A 10,285-nucleotide genomic window follows, 5' to 3' on the forward strand; every position below is an offset into this window, starting at 1 on the left:
CGGGTAAACGGAATAATCCGTATTCAAAATATATTTAAAGATCGACCACGGTTGGTATATAACATGCCAGACAGCATTTTTACAAATACACTGAGATTAATAGATAGATAGTTCCCGTGATAAATGATTGGTTTGAGCGCCTTTGTAAATATTTTGCCCGATGTGCAATTGAAAACAGCGATTTTTATTAGTTTTTTTTTAAGTTAAAAATGTTCAATTCTAAAACATTTAATTTTCAATAGTTAATGAACGATGAAGTCAACTAGTGTGTGGTTGTTTCGTCATTTTACATCTTGACATTACACCCATAAAAGTGTAGAATGCCGAAGCTTTGCATTTGAATCTTTAAAATTTCAAGTAGATAAAAGAATTGATTTTGATATACACTCTGTTTAAAGTGCACTGCCTTAATGTTAACTTTGGAGGCACTGTTTGGTCTACTTCTCTATACATGTTTATTATCATTATTGTTGAAATTATTGATATATGTATTTTTATAGGAAAAAATGAGTGGTGGAATGAGGGAAATCACTGAGTCCAGAGAACGCTTGTCTCCAACGAGGTGAATGAAGGAAAAGGGAATCAAATCTCTTACACGCTTGTGAAATCAAAATGAGAATATATGATTGAGACGGATAGGTGCAAAGACGTAAGATTATTGTGTGAATTAGTGAATTTTATTTCGTTCAACTGATCTCCACATTCATTGATGAATGAGCCAACTCACAGCCCATTTCATTTATTAGAGGGAATATAGCGCTTTTCATCGGGTTTAGTTGCTGCTGTTTATCAAGTTTTACAGCCTGCATAAAGAGTTAAGGTTCACGAGGTTTTGATATTTGTGCGGTGTTTAAGGAGGTACTCTACATCGTCATAATGGCTGACTTCCTTTTAAAACATGGATGAAAATATTATATCAGCAATATTTGTCTATTCGCTTAAAATATCATCGACTAGCTGAGTAGCTCAGAAAGTTAGCACCTCGACTACTGAACTGTAAATCGCAAGTTCGAGTCCAGCAGGGGTTTTAATTTTTTTTTCAGAATGCTTTCTACTAAAACTGCATATTTTTTTTTACTAAATAAAGTAAATTTGAAAGTTTTCAATTTCAAAACGTTGTACATATATCCTCCACTTTTCATCCATATCAAATTTCTCTGGTGTAGCATACCTCCTTAAGCCACCTTTGAATGATGCTGTACATTAATTGCCATGTTCTTGTAAATGTCATGAGTTATGATACTGGTTTTCGTATTTTCCTTTGAGACCTACTGATTTGACCCATGGAAGTTAAGAAGGTATTTGATTATTTTTGGGCCAGAATATGTAAGGACATTCCATGAGTAACTAACTCCCTTTGACAATTTTTATAAAAATGCCCATAATCTGATATATCAATGGAGCGTTAATTGAAATTCAGGGGAAAAAGTAAATAAAGGTAATATGTATTGTATATTGAAAGAGAAATTAAAACTTCTTGAGAGTACTTCTAGTTGTATTGGTTTTAATGGGTATCTTTTTAATTTATTTTTTTAAAGGGAAACAACATTTATTTTTGGTTTTAGAACGCAAGCTTGGTTAGAAGGGCAGCACTATGGCATTTTGATTCCGATGTGCTTTTCTATAATTAAACTGGGTTATTTATTTCCGGTTTCAGCAATTCAGTAATTAATTTTTGAACTCTTAGATGACCAGACTGTCCGAAATGTAATGCAAAGCAGGCATACTCAGACAAAAGAGTGATATAGGAATAAAGTGATGTATTACAAAAAAACATGCAAGTTCTGTTGTCTCAGTGGAAATCAATGACGTATTCATTGGGACTATCGTGACGTCATGAAAGATATGTTAGTGATGGTATGTTTTTCATTTAATTTCATTGTTCAAGATATTTATTTTTGAGTTGTAATAAAAACTTTTGAAATAATTAAAATTGGGAAAAGAGCTACACCTTGTCGTCTGTTTGATTGTTGTGTGTCATATTCAGTGAGAGAGACATACATGTATATTACAACACATATACACACACACACGTCAACACGACTCGTACAGTAACTTATAGTTTGTTTAACAAATATAAAATGGCTATATTTGTGTGTTTTATATATATATATAAAGCACAGAAATAGCAACGAACTCTTAAATAAACATAACTGCCCTAAGTGAAGAAATGTTTAATATCAAGCACAGAAAATTTTACTTTATTTGGATACCCACTTCCGCCCCTACCCGTGGTTGAACTCTCGACCTGCGGAACCGAATCTCCTAGCAGCATGTCGCTAGACCGCCCGACCATCTAGGCAAGTCTAAAAACTTGCTTTCGATGACGATGGAATTCTCGCCACGCTGTCGCACGCTACACGGTCATTGAGAATGGAAATGGGATACAGTTATTTAACGTACATTTTAAGAGGATCATACATGATACACATTGCATTCGAAATATTTTACATAAAGCACAGAAATAGCAATGAACTCTTAAATGAACATAACTGCCCAAGTTAAAAAATATTTAATATAAAGCACAGAAAATTTCACTTTATTTGGATACCCACTTCCGCCCCTACCTGGGGTTGAACTCGCGACCTGTGGAACCAAATCTCCTAGCAGCATGTAACCACACACACACATACACACACATATATATATACACTTTTGTAGCGGACATTATAAGAGGGAACTTGTACTGCTTCGCTAGTGAGCTAGCTTTTTTTTAGTGAGTCTCTCTCTTGATCACGCAAGTTAAGCAACGGCGAGCGTGATCAGCATGTGGCTGGGTGACCGCTACACGTTACAAATTGGTGGCAGCGGTGTGACTCTGGTGTTTGGCGGGAGGCCTGCTTTAGGTAGAGTCTCTTCGGAGCTCTGGGTACGGACATGGATTCGTCCAGGGACGACGGTGGTTGTCCTCGGGAACAGCAGATGCCAAACACTCATAATGGACTTGCGCTAAACTTAGGGACGAAGCTTCCCCGAGTGTGTGTGTGTGGGGGGGGGGGGGGGGGGGGGGGGACAGTGTAGCGGACAATATGAGAGGGAACTTATACTGCTTCGCTAGTGAGCTAGCTTTTCCAGTGATGTGGTAGAGTGTCCCTCTTGATGACGTAATCAGGGAAAATAAATTCCGTTGAACTTCATAGAAATAGTTATACAGAGAAAATAAAACAATTTATTTACACATTGTAGTGTTCTGCAATGCCTGGAAGAAAAGCTATCAAAAGAAGAGGAGATTTTGGATTTAAACCATCCTTGTCAGTTTCAAATCTGAAAGATTATAAAATTCACTTGTTGATCTTGGAGATTTGAAAATAAGCTTGTTGATATTGCATTACTTGGGTCAAATTTTAGAGATGTTAAAACTCGGAGATTGTGTAACTAGCCGCATTGTCATAAAGGAATCCGTTTTCTAATTTACTCTACGTCTTTAATGCGGTATATTTTAACCATAAATAAGTGAATGGAATCGGGCAGGAGGCATAGCCTATTTTAGCCCTCTCCCTATATCAAAGTCACTATGAATCAAACATATATAGATATACCATGTGAAGATATACAGAAAACAGGGATACAAAGAGGTATATACTAATGAAACGAGAGAAGGAAAAATAGTGGAAGTAGGTGAAAATTGATTGATTGATTGAATATTGTTTAACGTCCCTCTCGAGAATATTTCACTCATATGGAGACGTCACCACTGCTGGTGAAGGGCTACACATTTTAACCCTATGTTCGGCGCTTATGGCCATTGAGCAGAGAGGGATCTTTATCGTGTCACACCTGCTGTGACATGGGACCTCGGTTTTGGGGGTATCATCCGAAGGACCGCCCCATATAGTCGCCTCTTACGACAAGCAAGGGTTACTGAGGACCTATTCTAATAAAAGAAAAAACAAAAACACACAAAAAGAAATAATTTACGCTACACATTTCTTTCAATAATGTATTGTTTGAAATTATCTCATTCTGAACTCACTTTTAGTGTAATTTTATGAAATTCAAAGCGTTTATTACAAAACATCCGAACGTAAATTATGCGAATGGTTAGGAATTGTTTGTAATTTGAATCGCAAGTGGTAGCAAATTATATTCTGCGTTTCCAATTTTTTCGGTTGCATTATACCTCTATGTGCCTGTGCTAATATATATTTCGCGATAATAATTTTGCGGATTTTTCCTATCCGCAAATTTGGCAAAAAACGGGCAAACGTAGAAAATACCCTATTGATTGTGATGTTCTTACAGTCACATAACATCCATGTCTGTTCGGGGAAGATTAAGAAATACACTCCTCTGACACGAGATGCGGATATCTGTGGTGTTAATGGTGTAAAAGTTAACATACTCTAGATAATACAGACAATGACTTTTGAAATACGTGTATTTCAAATTTTCTGGGGGGGGGGGGGGGGGATCTGAACTATTGCCTGTTTATCAACTTTAAGTATACAAATATAAGTATTACATATATTGCGACATAAATCAGTGCTCTAATCCTTTAAAGTACATATACGTACGTTAATGAGGTACCACGGATTTATACCTATTCTTACCGCTTACGACTGTAGTTGTGTACATGTACGTACGTTAATGAGGTACCGCGGATTTATACCTATTCTTACCGCTTACGACTGTAGCTGTGTACATGTACGTACGTTAATGAGGTACCACGGATTTATACCTATTCTTACCGCTTACAACTGTAGTTGTGTACATGTACGTACGTTAATGAGGTACCGCGGATTTATACCTATTCTTACCGCTTACGACTGTAACTGTGTATATGTACGTACGTTAATGAGGTACCGCGGATTTATACCTATTCTTACCGCTTACGACTCTAGCTGTGTACATGTACGTACGTTAATGAGGTACCGCGGATTTATACCTATTCTTACCGCTTACGACTGTAGCTGTGAAGGGTCTTAAACGTGCCAACGCCTGACACGACACGGGACCTCCGTTTTAAAACTCCTTAGAGTTTGCGTTCATTTTATTGATTTTCCTCTATTAAAGATGACAGAAAATAGTGAAAACGACTACATAGTAGACATATTTGAAGCCCTATAAAATCTGCAAAATCCGGGAGCTTCCGAGGGCTGGACTCCCTCCAGGGCTTCTTCCTAGACCCACTGGGGCCTCAAGACGGCCTCCAGACTCCATGCCTGATAAAGTTGCTCCCTCTAACCGCAATTCCTGGATCCTCCCCTGTTAGTTGTGTATGTTTGATCATATTGGGGCGTGGGGAGGTGTATTAGTTAACACTATTTCGCTTCTGGACGCTGCAATCCGAGTTCGTCCTCGTGGTCGGCAGTGGTTGTATGTGAGAGGGTATGGATGTCGCCCGCTCGGACACGCGGGCTTCCTCCAGGTACTCCGGTCTCCTCCCACAAAAAGACCCCTTAGCGCCAACATCCGTACAAGTCGGTAAATAGATGGTATACGCCTAATGTTCATTGTTGTTCTGCCCGACTTTGACATTATCATTCTTTCAGAGGACCAAGAGGAACAATCCAATTTTTTTCCTCTACTTTAGACGTTCAACGAAAGACAACATTTGTAATGTTACAGTCCAACTAATGGGCATCACTTTAGGGCCTATAATTCAATCACATTCTTTATTTTCCCATTTGAATGAAGTATCCGGAATGTATATTCAATTTAGTCTTTATTGATTATATTTTGAAATTCAACCTAAACAGTTTGTAAAATGTTGCTTGTATATTTGTTCAAATACCATTTTCAGTCTTAGGTAGACTTTTTTTTTTTTAGCTGGGTGCTGCTCTCTAACATAACGAACGTATATAAGATTTTTCTTTCTTTAAAGCATCATTTAATGCTTATTACTATAATAAAGTGAAGTCGTATTTTCGAAGGAAAGTATGTAATTTTAAAAAGTTGATTTTTCATCACCATGTTGTTCGAGTTCACAGCACCGTTATGGCGCACTATATGACGAAATGAACGGAATATAGGCATGGACAAATTTATTCATTTTGAGTAAAGCTATGTCAATATCATTCTAGTTTTTTTTTATAAATTGAAATAAAATCATAATATAATAGTTCAATCGGAAACAAATTTAGTTTGGCCACCATATTTATCATTCACATGATACATATATAAAAGTATCGCATGGAGGTCACATTCAAATATCATAATAATTAATTTGATTCAAATTCAAATTTTATAAATTTATGATTTCTGCATACGTTGTAGCTTCTGCTCCTACTTATATATATATATATATATATATATATATATATATATATATATATATATATATATATATATAGAATTAGCAGTGTGGAATTTCTTTTAAATTCAAGTAATTAATTTTTTGTATAAAACCATAGGCGTAACTTGGGTTCGAATATTACCGAGGCAGGGGGTCTGGGGGGCGCAGCCTCCCAGAAGCTATCGACATTTTAACAACGTAAAAGGTGGGTTTTTTTTACCGAGGCAGCTGAGGTTGCCTCAATGGAAGCTACGCCACTGTAAACAAATTAGGAATTTGTTCATGAGGTGAGGAATCCCATTTTGGTCGACGTCTAGGGAAAGTAAATTTCTGGGCAGAACAATGAAAATTTTTATAACCACTCGTCTGTGGACAAGTAACTAATTTCTCGAAGAATTTTCGTTAAGAAAACACTGTCAAATCACGCAAACACGATATCGATTTGACAACCAATGTAGTTCCCAGTAAGATTTATCTATCTTTTGATTATAAACTAGCATTATTGTTCAACCACGCTACATGATTTTGATATATTCCATGCTTTGCACATGTACATATAGAGCTTACAGCTGATGTGAAGGTTAACAAAGGCTGCTTACTCCTCCTATGTACGTGACCCCCTCCCCCTTGACATATTCAGGAGTGTGTGTTTGCCCTACTCTTTAAATAGGATTAATGAGATTGATCGCCGTTCGTTATTTTCACTTTTTCTTTTTCCGATCTTTCGGTTAGTGATAGCCCCGCGTTGTTTCCGTGTGTTATAGTAGAGAAATACATTGACCTTTCAATTCGACGTGAGCCGAGTAGATTTACATAACATAATTAGTACCGTATAAGTTTTACATAAGGATTGAATGTCTGGGTACTGTGTAGTTTAGACTTTAATAGTTAAATTCTCGTCTGTATCCTTCAAGTTATGACCAATTAAAAAGATATTTATTTTATCTTCTATGAATGAAATCTATGCAAAACTTACATGTAGTGTTTGCAATTTTATTCATAGCTGAATACTTTCGTGATTTATAATGACATATTTTGATATTGAAAATTTTCCAAGATTCAGTATTGCATTGCAAATTGTCTCTAGTATATTCAACTTGAACATTAAAAGAGCATGCAGTATTATTGTTTAAAAGATAGTTGAATTTAAAGTTTGAAATACTTTATAAATATATTTATAAAAGTGACAGTGAAACACGTGTTTGTTTTGTATTCGGGTGGGTGTTTTGGGTATTGGTAGATCGATTGGCTATTTTTGAAAAGTGTTTACGGGTGAATAGAATGAGTCCGTGCTACGCATGAGGTAACCACGTTTAGGGTAGAATCTCGGACACATCATTCGAAGTTCGCTGCTACTTTGCAACAGACTACACCCCCACCCCTCCCAGTATTGATGCATATCGTTTTAACTTTAAGAATTGTTGATTTACTTGTTCTATTTTCTTTTGTAGAACGGGTTTTTTGAAGTCAAATGAAGATTGATTTTGTACATATGTATTTATTAAAAAAGTCTGTTGCACTAGTGCATGCGAGCTCATCCTACGTACAGGTGTTTGTGTTTTATTTTATAAATGATTTATGTTCGGTTGAACTGGTGAATAAGAACATAATATTTTTTTTGTACATTGATACATTTGCAAAAAAAATGTATATAGCTGTCCTATCAGTGTTGAAAATAAAAAAGGTGGAGTCCTATCAGTATGTAAGTCAAAATAAATGTGTGTCCTATTGCATTTTGCACCGGTCCCAACCCCCAATAAATATTAACCGGTCCCTTAATACGGCACCAAACAGTTACTGACCGAGAAGACAGTGTGCGCGGGGAGACAGGTAAGTCTAACTTCCAAAGTACAAGTTTTATCTTCTTCTTAAAAGACTCGCGATCAATAGTACTTGGGGTGAAAAGGACATATTATTTTACCTAAATTATGAAACATACTGTTTCCTTGCTGTACGCAAGTTCGCTTGTGATTCCCAGATTTTGTCGAACACCTTATTTGAAATGAAAGGCTTGTAAAGTTTACAGATTAATAGCATATACGTGAATATGGTTAAAGAGTAGTTGATAATATATAATAAGTTTTCCAATGAAAATGAAAGCGTATATTCAAAAGGGGGTTGTAAAATTTACCTACCCCAAAATAAGAGTACCGTAATAATAAGAATAATCAAAATAGCTTCATATATAGTAACACATATCGTGCTATAACGTTAACGATCTTCCAAACACTTGAAAGTAAAACAATGCAAGGCTAAATATAAACGCTGAGATAGACTGAGTATAAAACTACGAACTCTGAAAATACTAAGGTATCTTGTTTTACCCTGAACCAAAACAAACAGCGACTCCACTTGGTTATCTACATTTTTTCAATTTCTAGCGTCCTAGTCTTTATATGGGACTGTCAAACCAATGAGATATTTTAAAGTAGTTCCACCCTCCTGTGACGTGAAAAAATCTTGCAAAGTCAATGGTTTAATAAGATTAATGCATGACAGGAAGATAAAGATTGCTGGAGTCTTTTTCAATAGTCATTGTCAAAAATCTTGTTAACCATAACAAGATTCATAAACTTTTAAAACTATAAATTCATTTATTTTACCCAGACTTAAATGAAAGGTGATGATAACGAACAGTAATCAACCTTATAAATCCCATAAGCATTTACGAAATAGATAGTTGGGTTAACACGGACCCCTGGACACACCAGATATGGGATCAGGTTCCTAGGAAGGGTAAGTATCCCTTTTCGACCGGTCACACCCGCCGTGAACCCTATATCTTGATTAGGTAAACAGAGTTATCCGTAGTCAATATCAGTATGCCACGAACGCTCCAACAATCGGTATGAAACACATCAGACAGTATTTGGCCCAATGATAGGTTGTGCTGGCAAATATTGTCATTATTACGACCATAAAAATTGCGAATATATACATTTTATTTCTGAGGATTTTTTTAAAGAAACTATTCCGGAATCTTACAGGAAATAAGTTAGCAAACACAATAGCATTTTCTTTTATGATTATCAGAAGAAAGATGAGATAAAAGTTGAGACAAAATCTTATTTTTTAAGACTCAGAAGCTAAGGAAAATAAGTTAAATTTAAAATACGAAAAGAAAGATCAACAAAGGCGAAATAGAAGAGAGGAGCTGAAGTTATTAGAAATGGACGAAGAAATAAAAATGTGGAAAGACCAGTTGAAGTTCAAGAGCAGACGGCAATGGAGACATAGAAAATGATGGATCTAAGGGAAAATATTTAGACATATCGACGACGTATTATCTATTAACAATAATGATTTTTATTCATATATTGATTCGAAATACCCCAGTGAACTCGCAATAAAAGACACCACAGAGTCGTTTTCTTCTCCTTTATACTTAGATATTTTTTTTAAAAGTAGATATTAACGGCAAATTAACAACTCAACTTTATGACAAACGGGGTGATTTCAGCTTCTCCATTGTCATCTTCCCATTTTCATGTAGCAATTTTCCATTATCACCTGCATATGGTGTTTGTATCTCTCAACTGATTCGATACGCAAGAGCTTGTTCTTCTTATGGTCAGTTTGTAAATCGAAGCAGGTTACTGACAGTACAAATTTAAACTTATATGAACGCGTTTTAGATAATGTATACTTAAGATGTGATATATATATATAATAAACTTGGATCAATATCCATTTATTTGAAAACTTCGTAAACAATAACATACCTTAATCTTCGTTTTCAAAACAAATAATAAACTCTCTATAATGAGCTTCTGTTATGATAGATAACCTTAATTTTTTTGTGAAACCTTCTAAACATATTATACTGTAGATTTTGATCCTTTAAAGTGAAAAACAAAATTGGGGGGAAATCGTGAATCAGTCCTTTTAATAAATAATACGTCGTCGATATATCTAAATAAATGTCGAATTGAAGACCAGAGGATTTTTTCTTCTCGCGTAGAAGTTTTTAAATGAATTCTGCTTTAAAGAAATATAAAAACAGGTCAGCTAACAAAGGGGCACAATTCGTGCCCATGGGGACTCTAACAT

At 35.6% G+C, this 10,285-nt stretch overlaps 1 protein-coding gene across 13 annotated transcripts in view; it reads left to right on the forward strand.

The window, feature by feature from the left end:
• The window catches only part of LOC125666098 (zinc finger CCCH domain-containing protein 10-like), a 78,893-nt gene extending 76,943 nt beyond the window's left edge, over window positions 1-1,950 (forward strand). For all 13 annotated transcript variants that reach the window (XM_056151360.1, XM_056151352.1, XM_056151364.1 and 10 more), the window contains one exon: window positions 501-1,950. The gene's annotated coding sequence lies outside the window, so the exon portion shown is untranslated. The remainder of the gene's footprint in view (window positions 1-500) is intronic.
• Window positions 1,951-10,285: the final 8,335 nt, after the last annotated feature.

The sequence above is a fragment of the Ostrea edulis genome, chromosome 10, assembly GCF_947568905.1.
Source record: "Ostrea edulis chromosome 10, xbOstEdul1.1, whole genome shotgun sequence".
Lineage (NCBI taxonomy): Eukaryota > Metazoa > Mollusca > Bivalvia > Ostreida > Ostreidae > Ostrea > Ostrea edulis.